Source organism: Canis aureus, chromosome 11, assembly GCF_053574225.1.
Source record: "Canis aureus isolate CA01 chromosome 11, VMU_Caureus_v.1.0, whole genome shotgun sequence".
Classification (NCBI taxonomy): domain Eukaryota; kingdom Metazoa; phylum Chordata; class Mammalia; order Carnivora; family Canidae; genus Canis; species Canis aureus.
The window spans coordinates 4,568,643-4,589,307 of record NC_135621.1 but is presented as its reverse complement, the minus strand read 5'-3'; the positions used below and the strand labels follow the sequence as shown (position 1 = coordinate 4,589,307).

Genomic DNA, 20,665 nt, shown 5'->3' with positions numbered 1-20,665 from the left:
AGGTTTCTTTCTCCCTCTCTCTCTCTCTCTCTGCCCTTTCCTCCCACTTGGATGCTGTCTCACTCACTCTCATTCTCTCTTTTTAAAAAAAAAAGAAGCAAATCTTGCTTAGAGAAAAATATAAATATATTTCTGAGAAACTTGTTTGAGAATCTGTCAATGAAGAGGAAGATTATGTGTTTCTCTTTATGTTTTGTAAATATTGGAAAATATTTCTTTAACTGTCATCCCCTCTAGTACATGGGAACGCATCTTCCACCACAATCATAGTCCTTGTGTACTCCCCAGAAACAGGCAGGGAGGAGGGAGCGTGTGGTCACCAATACCGCTGCATTTTAAACTCATGGAAAAGTCAAAACAAAGAGTGAAGATGAATTAAAAAGTGACATCCAAGAAGTAAATTCTGGAATGAGAGTTTTTGAGGAAAGAGGAATTCAACCACAGAAGCTGGAAAACCAGAAAGAGTAAAACCAAGAATGGCCCATGACGGTGGCAGTGAATAAAAGCGACCAGGTCAAAACCCAGGAATAGTGGAAGACATAAAGGGTACAAATTGAGGGGCATTCCTGAAGCTCTCACAGAATTCCAATGGACTCAGTTGCCTTTTATTCCCCTAGGAGATGGTTTCTAGCCATGTAGTTCTTTATAGACATCAAAGGGTTTTTATAATATCAGATAATGATAATGGAGAACTCTGTATTTTCTTCTGTTACCTATTTGCCTCTCTTTACGCATATTTCATGAGAACAGACCTTCTGCACACAAAGCAGTAACAAATTATGTGGCTACTTAAGTACTGAGTAAATGTTAGACAAAGAGGCATGATGATACTTCACAATGGCACCACTCATAGAAATACCACTCCCTCTCACTGTGTCTGTTCACCAAGGACTCTGTAGAGTCTTTGTGCAAGCAGCTTCTGGTTTTGAGATTTAAAAATAAAATACAGCTTATTTCAAGTACTCTTATCTTTTCAAGAATGGCTTTACCTCAAAACATCAATCCCTGAAGTCTAGAGCATACATGAAGATCTTTTTACTTCTCCATGAACACATTTATTTAAATTCCCTACCTCTATCTTCCATGATAATACAAGAATTCTCACAGAGTTTTGACATGTAATTTATCAGGAAATTTTTCTATCATTAAGAAAATGGCTCTCTACAGCTATCTTTACCCAATAGCAATTAGAGAAATTTAAGATTTATGAATTAAAGCTAAAGGAGTTGTGAAATATGAGTCAGTGTTTTGACCTCTAGTAATCCAGAAATCCAGAGGAAGTTTTGGTGGCTAAGAAATGTTCACATTCACTGATTACAAAAATAAAAAATAAAAAATAAATCACCGCTAATGCACAACTTCTCTTCATTTAATCTCCTGAATTTTGTAACCTGCCAGGGTGGTTAATAAGCATGTTTGAATATCATCATTTAAAAAGGAAAACAAAGCTCTCCTGAAACCATTCTTGGTAGCATGCCGTATTTTAAAATGAGTTTAACTTCATCAGTTAATATTTTCCGTATATTTCCTAATCAGTCTTTTGTATTAATCTTGTCAATGTATAATTTGTTTATGATATTTACAACTTGACTATGATATTTTCATCTATGCATTCGTCATGACATTTACAGATATCTAGAGGTGGATATTCAACATGGACATAATTTTTTCATTTGGGTTGCTGTTATCAATTATCTTCTCCCAGTGAATGCAATTCTTTTAGTTATTAAGTTTCTATATATTCTAAGACTTTCTTGTCAACTTGGTCTTCATAGAAAAAAAAAGATTCAGGTACAGCCTGTCAGATGTGTAGATCTCAATGTCCCGGTTAACCCAGATCTACAACTTCAGTAGAATGGGCCTATGGATATTTCCACTTTCAACTTTATTATTAGTTCATTTAATGAGTGCCTGCTACTTTTCTTATGAATGCTAATATACTACATGCTATTCATTGCTAGAGGAAAACTGATGACTTTTCATCAGTTTTCCTCCAGGAATCATTAGTAATAATTTTATCACACTTTGATAGGCTAGTAATACTTAATGAGGAAAAGAAATGACCTTTATACTAGTAAACAGGGCCAGTCTCTTGCTTGGTTTATCTTTTGCTTTTCCACAGACTTTGGACCCACTGCAAAAACATGTAAGAAGTTGGCTACGTGTGTGTGTGTGTGTGTGTGTGTGTGTGTACATATAAGCACACTCTTTTCTATACAATTGAAAATATCATCCTACATTTCCAAGTGCAAATTGCACAAGAGAACATTTTTATTTAGAATTATGAAGCAGACATAGTAGTTGTAATATTTGACATGATATGGAATCAATCAATGAGTTGGAGGCTTACCGGGTCCCTGAGAGTTGTGTGAAATATGAAAGTTCATAAATAATGCATGAATAAAAAAATTGGGCATGTGAAAGCAAATAATCTCAGGACCCAGAAAACCCACTCTGAAAATTCAATCTCCATACCTGGAGAATTCAGTCTGTCATTTGCATCTGGCAAAGAAAGAGTCAGAGCATTCCACTAATAATCTTTTCTGCTTTGGGTTTCCCAAAGAGGCTATTAATCAAGGTAAACATAAGTTGTGATATCAAACTCTCTCCTAAAGTTTCCCTTTTCTTGGATGAATGCCAGTGTGTTTGTTGAAGCAATGATTAATTATGTGGATTTTTTTCATTACTGTAGTCTAATGCTGCTACTACCTGCTTTAGCTTTGAACTTTTCACAAAGAAACTAACACAAAAAGTTTTTAGAAGTTTTCCTCAGAAGTTAAAAATTTGTCATACAAATGAAGAAATAGGTAAGTACCTAAATTCAATATTAATCAAAGATGCTAACCCTTTAGAAGCTGATTTTTATGTGACTTTCATGAATCCATTAATCAAGAGTGTACCAAGAGATGGCTGGGTTTCGAGTTTCAAAGATCTACAAGATATTTATTTTTAGAGCAATGAGACCATCTGTAACCTTTGAAGCTGTTATAAAACAAACAGAGGGGGCTCTGGAATTTCTATAAAGGAGGGCCTCAGGCAGCAGTCTGTTGGAATGGAATACTAGAAATTCTTTTGATGATATATTTCATGGCAAGCACATTCTTTTTCTTTGGATTGTATATTCATTTGGTATAGGTTGGAAGAGGCAGAGATTGATAAGGATTATGAGAAACTCAAAACTCCCTTCCCCTTGGCATCTCCATTAATTATCCTGGTTCATTTTCTATAATGCAAGGTGCAAACCTTCCCCGTGCATCACACTTCATATCTAAGCCTCACAGACTTCTAGCCTTCATATTACTGTATAAGCCACATCAACCACTTCAGAAACAGGGCAGTGAGGAGTCAAGAGCATGGTTGCTAGCGCCGGGCAATCTGGTTTGAATCACTTACGGGTTGTGTGACATCAGGCCAGTTCATCAACCATCTCGTCACTCCATTTCTCATCTATAAAGTGAGGGAAATTTACAGTTTTTTCATCACTGGATTGTTGTGAAGATTAAGTGAATGCCTAGAAATAATAAGCACTATATAAGTGTCAGCTAGTGTTTTCACATATGATGGAAGGAAGTCCAAGGCTGGGGTTTCATTTTCCCAACAGAACAAAACCTATGGAGTGCAGGGTGGTACCATGTGAGAAGCGTTTTGTCTTGATGGTAATGGTTCTTCATGTTGACCATTCAAAGAAAGAAAATAAATAACAACCAAGACATGCCTCATAAGGCAAAGGCTAAAATCCAATAGCTAGTATACAGTATAAGAAGATAAAAAGAGCACATCTTATCTAACCCTCATATGCAATGGAAATTATTCACACGAGGTTGGGTATACAAGAACAATGGAATTACTAGGCTCTAATTTATTTTTGTGTCCTGTATGCTCACAAATATGCAAAAGTGACTTGTACATTGTAAATGGCCACAGAGTGCAACAGCCATTAATAAAAATAGGGCTGTCCCATTACGTGTCACATGCTGAACAAAGAACATAGGGCCTGAGAAAATACTACATCTGTGATAATGGGGAGTAAAGCCAAGAACTGAAGCTATGACCAGATACCCTAGAGCCTCTAGACAGGGTTCCATTTTGAGAGGGAACAATGTTCATAGACAAAGCAAAGGGTAGCAACGGACAGAGTCTAAGCAATCCTAACTCTAGTTTGGGGAGGAGCCACAACTGGAAAACCTGAGTGTCTAGGATAGATATTCAGATTTTGGTGTTTCCCAAAGGAAAACACCAAAGGAAGTGTTGACCTTTGGGTGGGAAACAGAGCACTGAAAATAGATACTCTGAAGTATCTGAGAGTCTTCATGTAGGGGCAACTGCACATTCACACAACGGTGGCGTGCCTACCCAAACATCTTGCTCACGGGTAAAACAACTTTTGTGGGTTAACATTCAGAAATAGCTTTTAATCTCACTTGTAGCACCTGGAAACAATTCTCAAAATTTGTATACTCTCAAACATCATGCTTTTGTTTCTCCTAAATAATACCTCTGGTTGTTGTTTTTCTTTTAGCAAACATGTGAGCTTAATTTTTCCCTGTTTTGATTTTATTCTTAGATTATTTTACAGGTTCCTAAAAACTGGTAAAGGAAAGAAGGAAGGCTTGTCGCTTTTATAGTTCTAGCAATTTCCCATGGCTAAAACTTCTGAAGTATGATTGAATTACAATATATAGAATAAACTGACTTAATTCCCAAATGCTCTCTGAGTAGTAAGATCTATTTTTATCAATTGAGCAGTATTGCCTCTATTATTTATTAAGCACTGTCTACACAGAGCTATAAAACCTAATGAAGATGTCAAAGCTCTGCCCTGTGGTTTTATAATCTACTCATAAAAGTTGAACCATTTAGCTAAGTTAAAAACTTTGATGTACCTATTCAGGGTCCTTCATGATCTCCTCTTGGATCATGCAGATAAGCAAAATTAGACCGTATCTAGCTGGTCTGGGGAATATTTGTTTTGTTACTTGTAGCACGCTAAACATCTCAGCTCTTAGTTCTATTAGCCCCCAGGAACAGAAGTTACCCAATCCACTTTATTTATAAGAAAAATGGAAATGTATAAGTCAATAATTATGGGGCACATGGCTGGGGCCATAGTCATGAAAATGCATGGGAAGCAGGATCTTGCTTGGAAATCCATACCATTCACACTAACGCAGGTGCACCTGGGCTTCATTTCCATCCCCAGTATTGGCTATGGTGGGACCAGAGTGGTCTTTAGGGTCACTCTGGGGCAAAGGTGCTTTGGACAAGGACAATTTAGAAACAAAAATAAAAATTAAAAAAAGAAGAAAGAAAGAAAGAAAGAAAAAGGAAGGAAGGAAGGAAGGAAGGAAGGAAGGAAGGAAGGAAGGGGAAAAGAAAGAAAGAAAGAAAGAAAGAAAGAAAGAAAGAAAGAAAGAAAGAAAGAAAGAAAGAAAGAAGAAAGAAAGAAAGAAAGAAGAGAAAATACAGGTACAACACAGAACACAAGGAACCAGTTTCCAGCAGCACAGAGATTGACTTGGCAGGACATACTTGCAGGAAACAGAAACCACAAGAGAAGAGATGCAGCCCCAAGAAGAAGGCAAATATAAATCAGAAATATGAAGCTTTTCCATTAACTCAGTGCTTTAACACATATGAATCTCATTCGATTCTTACAATGTATTAAAGTCATAAGGAATCAAGTTTTTGAGGAATCTCCCCTGATGGTCTTTAACCATGAAAGTTTTAATTTCTCCAACTTCTACTTTCAACCATGCCAGTCATCCGAATTTATTATTCAATATTATCTTGGGGAGACCCCACTTTGTAAAGATTTTATTTTTAGAGTAGTTTTAGGTTTATGGGGAAACAGCACAGACAGTATAGAGTTCTTATTTAATCCCGTCCCTTCCCACACATAGTTACTTCCATTATTAATATCCCGCATTAGTATGATATATTTGTTACATTACAAATGTACAACCAGACCCCCTGGTTTATTCATTTCTTTAGATGGCTTTCTCTCACCCTTGTCCTTCACTTTTATTTGCCATCGTCTTTTCCCCTAGAGGCTAGTGGTTGTTCGTGAAACACTAAAAAAACAGCAGTTAAGAGGGCGAACTCTGGAATGAGGCTGCAGGGGCTTGTATTCCAGCTCTGCTTCTCACTGCCACGTGACCATGGTCAAGTTATCTAAATTCTTTGTGCCTTGGGGACAATAATACTGCCTACTTTATAGAATTGTCCTGTCAGGTAAGTGCGTGTAAGAGACTCAGAAGAGTGCCTACCTAGAGTAAATTCAGTAAGTATTGGTTTTCTTGCTCCTATTTTTGCCATTGTTACTACTCCTCTTATTCTCATACTCTTATTTCTCAAGCTCCCTCCCTGCCAGTTTGATGTCAAACCCAAGCACCAAATCCTAAAATAGAGCAAGAAAAAGCTCACAAATGGCAATGACCTAGAATCCAGCCCACAGCAGACCTGACACCTTTAGTCAAGTTTGGGCCTAAGGAGCCTTGGAAGCTGCTGGAAGGAAGTTCAGGATCAGCCATTGGCATTGGACCATGCAGAGCAGCCCGTGGGTTCACATCTACTTTCTAGGGCAGGGTCATTAGCCCTGTCCTGTCCCACACTCAAACCCAATGTCCTTGCCCTTTTCTTAAAATTTGCCAGAGGTGAGGGGTTCTATGAAAACAAAAGCAGGGATCCCTGGGTGGCTCAGCGGTTTAGCACCTGCCTTCAGCCCAAGGTGTGATCCTGGAGTCCCGGGATCGAGTCCCACGTCGGGCTCCCTGCATGGAACCTGCTTCTCCCTCTGCCTGTGTCTCTGCCTCTCTCTCTCTCTCTCTCTCTCTCTCTCTCATAAATAAAATCTTAAAAAAAAAAAGAAAGAAAAGAAAAGCATTAGGGGTGAGTGGGCTCTTCTAGGGGCCTGGTCTGACTGAGGTTCTCTCAACAGGCCTCTGCAGTGTGGAAAGCAGCCCGTGAAGGTGAGAAGGGCTACTGAAAGAAGGAACACTGGTAAGACAGGAGTCTTCTCTTCATTCTCCATCTAGGGAAATCAAAACCGTCCTGCCCAAGTAGGCTGTTGGAGTTGGTTATTGAGCAGACATGACTGCCAGTTAACCCATGAGTTGGACTTCTGCAATGAGAGGCTCCTCACCTTCTTCCCTATCCTTGGAATGCACATTCCACTTGCCTTCCCTGTTCCCGGAAGCTGCCCCAAGGATGTAGCCTTGAGATAGAATTGAGTGTTGAAACCATTTGGTTGGTATATATGTGAGTGACCTCAGTTAAGGTTTCCATACAAACTTTCAAGATTCTGGCGGGCAAATGCTAAGATCTGTTGATCTTGCAGTCACCAAAACAAGCCTCATATGTAAGTTCCCTTGCTTGTTAAACGTGCCATCTGTCAATCTGGAATGGCCTCCATCTTTCATCCATCTCTCCCTGTCATTTGTGTTGGGGGCCTGCCTGGTTTCAGATGACACCCAGGAAGCGTCTGGGGAGGTTGCAAACACTGGGATTGGCCTCATAATCATCTAGTCTGTGTGTAGGATGGAAAATTAGTGGATAAAAGAGGATAGGAAACAAAATTGGCCATTTACTAATAATTTTTGCAGTTGGATAGTAAGTACATTGAGATTTGTTTCACAGTTTTCCTTTTGTTTTGTTTTGTTTTTGCATGCCTGAAAATGTCCATAATAAAAAAAAAGCAACAAAATAAAGCCAAACATTCTCTTCTAATAAATCACTAAGAATTGAGGGTGAGAATTCTTATATTTTATCTGAATTCCTGGTCACCAGCACGTTCCCCCCCAGAGAGCAGTACTCAGTATATAGAGATTGATTGAATGAATGTTGGAGGGTTAAAGGTCAGAAACAGAATCAATAAACAGAGATACCAAGGAAAAGAAATGCACACAAGTGTGCACCTACGCACTTGCACACACACACACACACATACACAGGCAAGCACGCACTGGGACCTATGATAAACAATGATGAAAAACACAGGTCCTGCCCTCATGCTGCTGCTACGTATCTTTTTCTCTTGATCTCATCAACCACTTGCCCACGTGAGTAGATTTGGAGCTGAGAGCAGCATCTGTGGGGAGACAAAAAGCAGTTGGATGAAAGGGCTCTAGGAATGAAATCATCTAGTTAGGCTTCTGCTTACAGGCTAAGAAAAGATTGGAATTCACACCTGACTTAGCTCCCAGTCCTATATTTTGTTCATTAGACTTTCCTTCCTCTATTGAACATTGATTAAGCCCTTCGATCGATTACCTCCTGCATCACTTCAGGCCTTACTGGCAGATGAGATGCATAATTCAGGGACAGGACAATAGGCTGGCCAGGGAGCCTGTAATATTGACATGGACTCAAAAATTGTGATAGAAAGTGTGTCTACCTAAGGGTTTATCTGAAAGAGCTGCTCTAAGAGTTTACTCATTTAACATTTGTGAAGGTTTTTAAACATAAGGGGAATTTAAGTTTAGAGCCTTGTCTTTACCAGCCCAAGTGTGTTACAGGTTTATGATTTGTTTGTTTGTTTTGGTGTGCTTTGGAAACAGGGTTGTTCTTGATGCTTTATTTATATCTCTGCTCTTTTATACTAGAGAACAATAATAAAACATCTTTCTCCATAAAAATTAGTGTGAAATTAAGGGAATAGCTCCACAGTGAGGGCATTAGTTTCCAGGTGAAAATAAAAATGAATGGCCTCAGATATTAGCATATTGAAAAAAGCTGTGGAGGGTAGAGGGAGATTAGGGATTGCTCAGAGGAAGATGGAGGGTTGCCTTTATCTTGCAAATACGTTCTGTATCTCTGATGGGGATACTTTAGAGGAATAAGATAAATTGTATTTATAGGGCATAATACAAATAAGAGTACCAAACAATACTTGTAACAAAATATGTAGAAGAGAGACAAAGAATAGGAGCCACTATTTATTTAAGTATCTTTCTATGTTCCAGGCTCTGCTAAGTGCTTGCCTGCATCTCATTTAATCCTCAGGAGAATTCTATGAGTTGATCTGATATTATTTCTATTTTACCATTGAAAGTTTCTTTGGCAGTGTTTAGTATCTGTCTCAAAACAACACATAGTAGGTGGTAAGATTTGGAATTCAACCCTAGGCAACAGTATTCCAGAGTTCATGTGTAACTATTATACATTCCTGGCTCTGGTATTCTAGGGTACGTTGGTAAGGAGACCAGAGACAGAGGAATCAGCTTGAAAGGAAAAGTCTAATAGCATTAACAGAGGAGCAGTTAGGAGCAGGAGGGGTTTGGATACCTTCTGGTCTGGCAAGTGAACCAGGCAGCTGCCAGGACAACAAGCTCTACCCAGATCCAATGAAGAGCATGCCTTAGTCCTTCTGGAGACTAAGCAAGGGCTAAAGCCAAAAGCAGTTCAGAACTATGGTGAGGAAGTGGAGCAGAGCCCAGAAAAAGAATCTAAAGACTTGTGGGATGTTGTACCAGATGTTAATGAAATATTTTTAATGTTGAAAATCCATTCAGTCTTCTACGTTCAATATGCAATAACATCTGTGATTTACCTCAACTTTAGAGAGTTCAATTCAACCAACTTAACAGGTGTCTCTAAATGCAAAACATTGTCTTAGGTATAACAGAGTTATATAGACTTCACCCCCCAAAAATGGTACTTCCAAACTCGATAAGAAACCAGAAATGTATATAAAATAACTTCAGCACAGGACAAAAATGTGGTACATTATATAGCAGACATTCAAAGTTTAGAAAGGAGAGGGAAGGGGAAGAAGAAAACATTAAATCCTCCTCGGGAAGTCTGGGGAGGGTGGCAATTTAAGCTGAGACATAAAGAATGTGTAGAACTTCCATAGGCATTAAGCAAGAGAAGGTATTCTAAGCAAAGGGAATAGCTTGAGCAATGGCTGAGCATTAGTTGACAGAAGGCCACATATGAGAAATGATGAGGGGATGATTGTGACTGATGACAGGTGAATGGAGAAATGCACTGAGAATTAAACATGAAAAAAAGAGAAAGGTCAAATTGTGAAGAGCTCTAAATGTCAGGCAGAGTTTGGTAATCTTAATCAATAGCAGGCTTTCCAATAAGCTGAAATAAAGGTAGCTCCAAGAGCCAAGACTCTGCAATGCAAGATTCCGACAGATGCAGTTACCAGGCAAAGGTTACTGAGCCTCCAATGCCACCATGAGGCCTGAGAATAAGTCTTCCTAAGCATCCATGCAGCCCCTCAGAATACTGACCAACTCGTCTTCCCACTGCATCTAACGGACCTGACAGGGGATGGACCCTGGCAGGACCCAAGTTCTACTCTCCACAAAGGAAATGTGACCCTGAATGACCTATTTGGAGACCCAGACTGCACGCCTGAACATCTCTGTAACATCTCTGGCTTTTGGCTCACCCAGGCCTGGAGGTATCCAAGCCAACTCAGTGCCACCCAGACTTTCTCAACTGAGATACTTCTTCCAGTAATAAAACATTTTCCTCACATTCACTGATCCCCCACTCTGAATTTCATCTCCTAGGCAGTGAATATCTCCATGTTATCTCTTTCCTTATATGTATCTAATTAAGTCATAATCTGCTTTGTCTCTCATAATGCTATGGTTTCTACTTCTTGGCACATTTGTCTCTCAGTATCAGCAATATTCTTATAGTGTCTGCATCTTTGCCAGAGTTAGAAATAACCTTGAGAGTGGTGGCCAAGAAGAAACTCCTAAAGTATGCAGTAATATAGAGTTTAGAATCCTGAGACATTCTTGTCAGGTTCCAAGAGAATCTGGGCATCATAGAGGAATCTAGGAGATAGAGTGTACCTGACCTAGACACTGGATAGGGAGTAGTAAAATTTGGCTGGCTTTCAAAGCTCTGTGAGTTCACGTCACCTGAGGTCGTGACATAAGAGCTAGAAAGCTCTATGCCAGGGGGAGGGATGGATCATACACCCCCAGGAGGACACAAAAAGGAGTCAAAGGATTAGAGTCAGAGGATAGTTTGTTGAGGTCACAGAGAGGAAGCATCAGGCTCTTGTCAAAGCCCAGGGCATCATTTTGTACAAAGAGGTACCTCATGAAAAAGACAGACAGCCTCAGAGATGCTTGGCAATCACTCACATGGATCACACAGATCTGAAGAAAATATCTGAGAAGGACATCAAACCAGAAGCCAGCCCTCTCCAGTACCTCTCCAGTGCCTGGCATATACAAACCTCTCAACAAAGAATTACTGTATAAATTGATGGTGTTCATGGACCTTCTGTTGGATAAGCCCTCTCATCAAAACTCACATGAGGCTTATCCCCCTAACTCTTTCCATCCCCATCTTCACTGCCATTTAAATGCCCCTAAGATGAAGGGGAAAGGCAGCATTTCTATGAAGGAAGGATATTGGGGATTATCTGCCAGTTAAAATGCCTAGAACATGAGGTAAGACTTGAGTTAAGTTGTGTCAAAAGTGTCAGGAAAATTAGACCATTACTTGGACTGACCTGTAGTGTCAGAGTCTTTACATCAAAACCAGGCAACTTTCTGAGTAGCAGTAACTAATACAAATAGCTTTCTTAGCAGGTGAGTTCCTCAGGAGATTTTAGAATCTCCTCATTCTGGTCTGATTTTCCAGGTACCAGTAACCACTGGACATCTGTGCCTGAAAAGCAGACATTTCATCACTCCACCTGTACTAACCTCCTCACGCTGATGTTACAAATCATCACAGATTTGGAGGCTTACAACAATAGAAATTTATTCCCTCACAGCTCTACAGTCCAGGTGTTCAGAATCAAGATTTCAGAAGGCGCATGCTCCTTCTGAAGGCTCAAGGGGAGAATCTTTTCTCTTCTTTTCCCCACATTTGGTGATTCCTGGCCTTCCTTGACTTGTGGCCATGTACCTCCAATCTCTACCTCCATCTTCAAATGGCCTCCTTCCTTACCTGTAGCTCTGTGTCCTCTCCTCTCTTCAAATAACAGAATTTAGGGCCCATCCTAAATCTAGGAGGATTTCATATGAAGAACCTGAACTAATTACATCTGCAAAGGTCTGATTTTCAAATCAAGTTGCACTCTGAGGTTCCAAGTGGATACAAACTTTGAGAGGTCATGACTCAAATTACTATACCACCAAATTCAACTATGAATAAAGCTTGAACTTGTTCACTACCTAGCTTATTTGGAACCAAGGTACATTTTTCTCACTAATTTTTAGTCAGTAATGACTGGCATCTTACTTAGTTCAGGCTTATTAAAGATTGGGGAACTATAAATCCAAAATCAGGGAGGTTGCCAGCATAGGTTCTGGTGAAAACTCTCTCTGAATTCTAGAATGGTTTTCTGGTTATATTCTTATAAGGTAGAGAGGGCAAGAGAGAGGTTTCTAGGGTCTTTTTCTTAAGGAACTAATCTCATTCATGAGGGCTCCACCTTTTGGATTTACCACCTCCCAAAGTCCCTACCTCCTAATACTATCACATTGGGGATTAGAATTTCAACATATGGATTTGGAGGGGGATGCAAACATTCAGTCCATGATAATGGGTCAAAAAGGAAAACAGAAACCAAATAAGTATAAACCATTGTGGCTTCACAGTGGAGTCTTTCTCTCTTCATTCATATTTAATAAGACTTGATGAAAAGTTGCTCGTTGGAGGATGGATGGAAGACACACTGGCATTTAAATTCTTCAGCCCCTGGGCAGGTCTGTGCTTTTTTTCCAGGCAACCCTGAGCCAAATAGACTTTGCCGGGAATAAGATTATTCTTCAAAAAGTCTTCTCCACTTAGATAGGAAAGCTCTTTAACACACATGCCACAAGCAAACCTCATTCTCTAGTTAGGTCTACAGAAACTTTAATTTTTATAAAATCAAGTTAATGTTTTTGGTCTTACATCTTATATTGTTAAGGGCAAAGATCTTTATTAACGTGTTATTAAAATAATATTTTTATGACATTAAGAAAGGACAGAGGAAATATTTTTGGGGAGTTTTATGTCAAACAACATTTCTGCCCAGTTGAACATGAATCTCTTCTAATAACACTAGGCTTCTGCATTACTAGGATAATTTAAGGATTTTTTCAACAGAACATGTCATGGACCAAGTTGACAGAGACATGACAGATTTGGAAAAGGTATTTGCAATGTCTGAAGTTGACAGGGATTCCTGCAATCAACAAGGAAAAGACAGGAACTCCAACTGAGAATAAGCAAAGAAAACAATTTAGGGAAGATGAAACACAAAAAGTCAACATATGAAAAGAAACAGTAAAAATGTATTAGTTTTTAAAATGTAAGTAAAAAAGCAATAATGGGATACCACTTTATATCCACTGGACCAGCAAAAAGTAGAGATCTGGATAATGCCAAGCTGGCAAGAACACAAAACGTAGGAGATTTCATAACTGCTGGGAGGAAGGCAGACTAGGAAGTCATTCTACAGAGAAAGTGGCTGCAGTTAAGTAAAACAATTTTGCACATATGCCTCCTTAATCCCACTCCTGGGTATATATGCTCTGAAAAATCATCTACATCAGTAGAGTGATAGGTACCAGCACGTTTGCCCCAATACCACTTTTGGAGTGAGAAATCATAGGCAATCTGGATATTCAACACCTGAAGAGTAAGTAGATCACGTTACAGATGGGCCCCATGGAGGACCACACAGCACTAAAGGTTATGGGTTGGAAATTCACCCAGCTACCCAGTAGATCATAGTATTCACAGAAAAAAAGTTAAAACAATAATAGAAGATCTGTAACCCAATACCATATAATTAATACACACAATATAATAACTCATATTTTACAAAATATAGAAGCAAAAGGTCACAAAAAACATGAACATGGTTATAAATTGAAGAGCAAGTGGAGGATAGGAATAGGCAATGGGGATAAAAAGAAAACAACCACATTAAAAGGTTACTTTCTCTTATGGAAGAATCTAATATAGAGAACCTTAGAAGCTAGAAATTTTTACATTGGAGCATTTTGAAAATCCAGCCAGAAAGGACATTGAAATGGAAGAAAAAAAGTGCAGTCTTGTTCCTTTCATGTTGACTATAATACAAATCAACTCAGACCAGTAAGCACTGACATCCTCGATGTTTCTGAAAATCAAAGTAAAAAGAGCCATTTCTTCCTATTTTCTCACTTATTTAACCATTATTAAGTCTTCATTATGTGTAAGGTGCCATGGAGGATACTTCTTTTCAGGCCTGCGCTGTGTAGAGACTATACACTTTCGAAGAAACCCAAAAGCTGCCTGACCCCCTCATCTTCTGCAAGGTCAGAAGCTTGGGCCCTGAAACTTGTGCCAAAGGCAGAAATCTGAAGAATAAACTACATGAATAGCTTTCCTTTTCCTTGCTTCCCCAGCAAAGCTCCATATTTTATATTACCTAAAAGTCTCTCAGAAATCTCATAAAATCTCCGGACCTCCTAAAACAGCAGAATTTTTTCTCCATGGTACTAGAAGAACAAGGATCTTGTATTTTCTAGGATACAGGAAGTTAAGGAAGCCACCCAACCAGTCCTTCCCTTTCCCCTTTTCCAAAATTCATCTTAATAATAAGAAAAACTTGTTAAGAAAACAGGTGTATGTCAGGATCTAACAGAAAGGGTCACAAAGAACTCTTGAGACTAGAAAGGAAGACAGTAGGGTATGCCCCCACCTCAAAGTGTGCCAAACCTGCTGATAAATTTTTACCTATTTAAGAGTTGATGAAACTTCTAACTGAAGAAAGAGAATCCAATTTGTGCTTAAATCTTCTCAGTAAGCCCTACTCAGTCCACCCCATTTAATGGAGTTCATTATCTGTTGTTCAGTTCTATGTAGAATTCCTCTTCCCATCGAGAAACAGAAATTGAGTGTAGTAATTAGAATTGAGAGCTGAGTTAGGAAATATAGATATACCCTTAAAATGAAATATGTTACTGGGCTGGTCGGTGGTACATGAATTATTCAAAATGTAAAAATGAATATCATATAGGTTGGCCCCAAAAAGCACATGTAGGATTAATTTTAGGAATGGATATTTGAGGCCAAATTCAAAACTCTTCCTAATTCCCTCAACAGAAATTTAGTTCTCTATAAGAACCCTATCCTTGATAAATTATGTTTTGTGTGCCTCCCTAGATTTCCAATTATATATATCTTTATAATCTTCAGTAGGAAACTGAAGGATACAGATAGAGTTCCCTCCCTTCTTCTAGTTTTAGGTCATGACTTTGGAAGAAAAAGGTAGCAGTTGGAAAGGAAGAACTAACCTTGAAATAGGGTCAGAGATGAGGACTTGGCCTTGTGGACCTGGCATATAAGAATGAAGGTCTCAAGGTCAGATTCTTGAGTAACCTCTATTCAGAGAGGGCAGGAGGAGGAAAAGGAGGCACAGAGAAAGAGCCCCAAGAGATGTGCAAGAAGAATTAGAAGAGTATATCATTCCAGGTGTCAAGGCATGTCAAGGAGCAGGAAGTCAAAGGCTCAGAGAGGTATCAGAGGATGAAAAATAAAATTACACTGATTTCAGCAGCTTAGAGGTCACTTTAAGAGAGTAGCTTCTATAAAGTAAGTAGCAAGGGCTAAAGGGACCAAGATAAAGTGCACAGTAGGAAGTTGATCAGTCATGACTGCTAATAACTGTCATTTCATTTCTTGGAAGTAGAGGGATAATGATTATTATAATAATAACCACCACTTACTGAGTACTTGCTACAAGCCAATAACTATGCTGAGTATTTTATACCTATTATATGTTCATTAATTCTACAAATATCTATTAAGGACCTCTATAAAACTCATCCCAGTTCCATACACTTCCATCAACACTATGGCCAAATCAGTCTAAATTCCCTCTTCTCTTGCCCCAACTACTTCTATCTACAACAGCAAACAAAATGCTTAAATCCAATTAGAGCTAATTTTTAAAAAAAATTTTTAAACCTTCCATGACTTTCAATTTCACTTGCATAAAATTCAAAGTTCTCCAAAGCTTGTGTGCTCTGGCCCTCACATTTATCTCCAAATCCATATCCTATTCATCTTCTTTTTGTTCCTCATGCTCTAGCCACATTCATTTAATGTACCGAATTCATTCCCAAAGGTAAAAAAGTTAGAAGGTAAATAAACAGAGATGGAATGCATGAATGGTACTAGGAGGCCACAGTCCAGAATGATAGGATGTTTTTTAGTCATTCAATCATCTAAGATAGTACTGAAGCATGATGGGTAAAAAGTCAGCTCCTGATCTTGAGTATTCTGGATTCAAATCTTGGCTTGACTACTCACTGGCCATCTGATGTGGATAACCTACTTAATCTCTCTAAGCGTGTTTCCTCATCAATAAAATGGATCAAATAATAGAACCACTATTGAGAAAATAATCTCTCTTATGTTACTGAGAATATCCAATGAAAAATGCAAGTAAAGCACTCTGTATATATGCCTTGCTATAGATATTAGCTATTATTCTGCACTCGATAAATACTGGGCACAGTTCTAGACCGCATGCCAAATTCCAAGAAAATGATATTTGCCCTCTTGAAGCTTTCATTGTATACTTTTAAGGTGGGGAAGGTTTGTTTTTTGTTTTTTTTTTTTTTTTTTGTATTTTTAAATACTGTGTACAATAGAAAAAAGAAAACAAGTTCGTGATCAGCTCCCTGATATAGGAAGATGTACAATGTTCATAGATGTGAGAAAAGAATGCTGAACTCCGTTTTATTTGTCAAGAAGCATATTCTATTTTCAAAGAACAGAAAACTGATTGAGAGGATTATTTGATGTTCAAGACCCAGTCATCTTTTGAAGACTTTATGACAAGCACAGAGTGTAAAGATGACCAAGAAAAAAGAGCTCCGCTTCAAGAAACTCACAATCTGAGGATGAAGCTAACTTGACCAATAGAGAGAGATTATTGCATTTTCACCACTCCTTCCTTCTTTCCTTCCTTCATATGAAAAATACCCGGAGGTACGGCAACTGCAAACTCAATTCAAGATAGGAGTAGACCAAGCTACCTGAGACATGTCAGGGTGGCTTGTACAAAACAGGCACAGAACAAATGTTTTGAATGAGCAATACTTAAAAAGGTAAATGTACCATTAAACTGCAACAGAAGTATTACAGCATGAGTACAAGGAAAGTAATAATTCCACAAGGGTCTGCATTAGTCTGTTACATCTGAAATATCATATCCAGTCTTGTACAACAGGTTAAAAGATAAAGCTGTGCTGTTTTGCTTTTCAGATTATAAAAGTAATATATATAATATATATAAAATATAATATATATATAAAATATATTATATTTTATTATAATAAAAAATGCATTATTTTTTTTAAAATGGGAAAGTATAGAAAAGCTTAAGATAGAATGCTGAAACTGTTTACTGGTAACCACTATAAATTATTTCCAGGTACTACACTTTCTAACTTCATTACTTCAATTCATATTTATTGAGTACTTACAATACGCCTATGATTCTAACAGGAATCATGTTAGAAACCAGTGACATAGTGGTAAACAAGAGGCATAGTCCTTGACCTCAGGGAACAGGGGCGTGGGAGAGACAAATCTGTGACCTGGCAGTTTTATCAGTAACAGAATGCCCAAGACAATCACAGGTGTGGAAATCATGTTATTTGAGAAATAAGATAGATGAAGGAAGTAACTGTTTCATTGGCAGAAGAGAAAACTAAAGAGAAATCCCATAACCATCCTCAAATACTAAAAGGAACAAATCAATAAGCAGGACTAGGTTTGATTATAGTATATAATCAAGACAAAATCAAGATAATGTATGGGGATCCCTGGGTGGCGTAGCGGTTTGGCGCCTGCCTTTGGCCCAGGGCGCGATGCTGGAGACCCGGGATCGAATCCCACGTCAGGCTCCCGGTGCAGGGAGCCTGCTTCTCCCTCTGCCTATGTCTCTCTGCCTCTCTCTCTCTCTCTCTGTGTGACTATCATAAATAAATAAAAATTTAAAAAAAAAAAAAAGATAATGTATGGAAGTTGCAAAAAGATAAATTTGGCTCAGTATAAGAAATTATTTTCTAGTGATTGGAGTGGACCAAACTTGTTAGAGGCTTTTTTTAGCAGTGGTGAATTCTCCACTCCGGAAGTGGCAAGGCTGGATGTCCATCATTAGGAATGCTAGAAGGAAAGTTCGTGCAAAAGAGTGATCGGACCTTTGTCTTCTTTTAGGAAAGAAAAACTCAGAAGTAAAGCATTAATGACTTACATAAAAGCAATCGAAATCTCAGACACTTTGGGAAATAACACTAGATAGAGTAACCCTGGTTTTGCTTGCTTGGTTTATCTCAGGGTATGAAGACATTCTTTTTCTTACCCTGAGACATGAAGTACAAGGTAAGATTATATTCTGATTTCAAATTCTGAGATTCTACAGTGATATGATGGCACTAGGGTTACCAAATTATAGTGCTTTATGTGAGTAAACCTGGGGTCAACCTAGAAGATGACCTAAGGTTGGGATGGACAATACATTGGGACACCCAGGTGGCTCAGTCAGTTAAGCAACAACAGACTCTTAGTTTCAGCTCAGGTCGTGATCTCAGGATTGCAAGATTGAGCCCTGTGTGAGGCTCTGCCCTGAGCATGGAGTTTGCTTGAGATTCTCTCTCTCCCTCTCACTCTGTTTCTGCTCCCCCACCCTCACCCCTGCTCACACTCTCTTGCCCACTTGCTCTCTTAAAAAAAAAAAAGATGGGCAATATATAAATTGTTGGAATGTAGGCACTATGTCTCTAGTGGCTGAAGCCATTTCGAGGGCATAAGACAATAAGCATAGAGAAAAGGCCAAAAGATTTTCACTAACTGCTGATCAATACTGAGATCCACCTACTAGTGAAATAAGACTCAAGGAGCAGGATGTATTTTTGAGATGATAATCTATATTTTGTCCTCTCTAATCTTTCTTCCATCCCCATTTCTAACAGGTAATAGACTTGCATCTCGTTACCATAGGAGATTCACAGAAGAGAAAACAAAAGTCCCTTGAAGTCATCTATTCTTTCTGTTTTTAGAAAAGCCCCAGACCATGGAAGAGATTGTCCAGGTGAACAGAAGGGGGAGGAAAGAAGAGACAGGTCGAGGGAGAAAATAGTGAGCTTACCTCAAAGCAGACAGGACATGAAGGCTGATGGGTCACTAGATTCCCTTTATGGAAATGGCAAAACACTAAGGAAAAACCACACAGTTCACTGACTCCTGAGCAGCAAATTCCTAAAATCCCAAGGATACTTGGTGTAGGAGCGATGTCTGAACCTGAGGGAAACCACATGGTGTGAGATCACAGTGCCCGGTTAGTAATCGACAGTGCCCTGGCGTCTGGCTATATTTAGAACTGCAAGTCATTGGCGCATCCCCAGGGTGGATGTGAGGTTGGGGAGCTCAGTAGAAGAAGGATTTAGCACCAGATTTAAACTGATGCATAGAAAAATTTAAATACACAATTTCTTGCATACCTGAGTCTGTGGACCAACACATCAGGACTCCACCCATCCTGGCTGATTTACCTGTTTTAGTTTCAACATCTCACAAACTGCTTCCTTGATATGAAACATGCATGGCCTCTTTCCTCACACAACTCTAGCTTACATTGGCTTGCCTCAAATTGGTATTTCTTAAATTTTTGGAGGTGAAAGCCTTCTCATATACAATAAAAAATGCTCTCAAAACCCACATACAAAATATTTCAACCAATTTCAGGGGTACATACATCCCTGAAGCACATCTTCCAGAGGTCTTGAACCTCCTTTTTAAGCATGTCTGTCTCTCTATCTCCGGTACTCTTAAACCTCTCTCTCTTTCTCTCTCTCTCTCTGCATATGTTTCACTCCCTGTTGGTTACAAATTCAATGCATCTTTATGCTTACTATCTCCATATGAGCAACATCTGGGGTGAGCAATGTCTAGGTTGCCCACTGTAGCTGACTCTGCTTTTCAAATAGATAAGAAATCTGCCTAACATCGGCTATTGCATGGCAATCCTAACACAAGGCTACAAATTCTTGAACATTCCTCACATCAAGGGGTGAAGTCTATGCTTCTTGTCCTTGAATTTCAGCAGGCTTGTGATCACCTTAATCAATAAAGTACACAGGAAGTAACGCTCTGTGACTTCTGAAGCCAAGTCATAAAATGCAGCATCTGCCTTTTGCTGCTGGAACATCTGCTCTCGCAGTCCCAAACTGCCATGTAAGTTGTACAACTACCCTGAGGTCACCATGCTCTGAGGAAGCTCCAGCCACATGGAGAGCCACGTGTATTTATTCTGGTTGAGAGTTCCAGCTAAGCCCAACATTTGAGGCGCCCCAGCCCAGGCACCAGATATGTATGAAGAAGTCTCTGGTTGATTCCAGCCGTCAGCTAGTCAAGTCACTCCCCGCCCCCCATTGTTCGAGCCTTCCCAACTGAGTCTCAGACACCTAAAAGCAGAGACAAACCATCTCCCCTAAATCCTGTCTGAATTCCTGACCCAAGAGTCGATGAGCATAATAAAACAGTTGTGTTTTGACACCACAAAATTTGGGGTCATTTGTTATGCAGCAGTGGATAACCGAAACACTGGCCGGCTGTGACAGAGACTGGAAGACAGCAGACTAACACGACAATATAAACAGACATGTCCTGAGCATGATCTCAAAAAGCCAGC

At 39.1% G+C, this 20,665-nt stretch overlaps 1 long non-coding RNA gene across 1 annotated transcript in view; it reads right to left on the bottom strand.

The window, feature by feature from the left end:
- The window catches only part of LOC144323297 (uncharacterized), a 59,653-nt gene extending 40,353 nt beyond the window's left edge, over positions 1-19,300 (bottom strand). The window contains exon 1 of the long non-coding RNA XR_013388711.1: positions 19,124-19,300. This is a non-coding gene — a long non-coding RNA (uncharacterized LOC144323297). The remainder of the gene's footprint in view (positions 1-19,123) is intronic.
- Between the last annotated feature and the right edge of the window lie 1,365 nt (positions 19,301-20,665).